The sequence below is a fragment of the Neophocaena asiaeorientalis genome, unplaced genomic scaffold (genome assembly GCF_003031525.2).
Source record: "Neophocaena asiaeorientalis asiaeorientalis breed wild unplaced genomic scaffold, Neophocaena_asiaeorientalis_V1.1 scaffold99, whole genome shotgun sequence".
In the NCBI taxonomy this organism is placed as follows: Eukaryota; Metazoa; Chordata; class Mammalia; order Artiodactyla; family Phocoenidae; genus Neophocaena; species Neophocaena asiaeorientalis.
The window spans coordinates 1,198,479-1,198,968 of record NW_020173022.1 but is presented as its reverse complement, the minus strand read 5'-3'; positions in this window follow the sequence as shown (position 1 = coordinate 1,198,968).

The window sequence follows — 490 nt, the reverse complement described above, 5'->3', positions numbered from 1 at the left end:
TGCCTGGGGAGCTGGGGAAGAGACGCCCTGTCTCTCGCCCAAGCTCCTAGCATGACACCCCTGAAAGTCTCCAAATTATAACACCAACCTGTTAAGCTTTAGTTGGGGTGGGGGGTGGAGGGAGGGTAGAGATGGGGAAGAAAAAGCCCTCTCTTAATTACTCATTGGATCAGGTGGGAGACAGCCTGGCTTTCCCATTGGCTGCTGTGTATAGAGTAGACATTTAAGAAGAGTACTCCATCCAAATTATCAGGCTTTTATCTTGCTGTACCTGAAGAGGTCTAATCGGTGTATTGAGGACCATTTTCCTGTTAATTAAAATTGTTCTGGGCCCAGACTGCAACTATCAGGCAAATCATGTTTGTGTATAAATCATGGCATGTGGCACCTATAGGGAAAGAGGTCCTGGGGAGGATCGACAAACTTGATGCCAATACAGGCTTTCCTGACCCAGTCGAGAACCTAAATCCATAAGCTGTTCGCTAGCTCT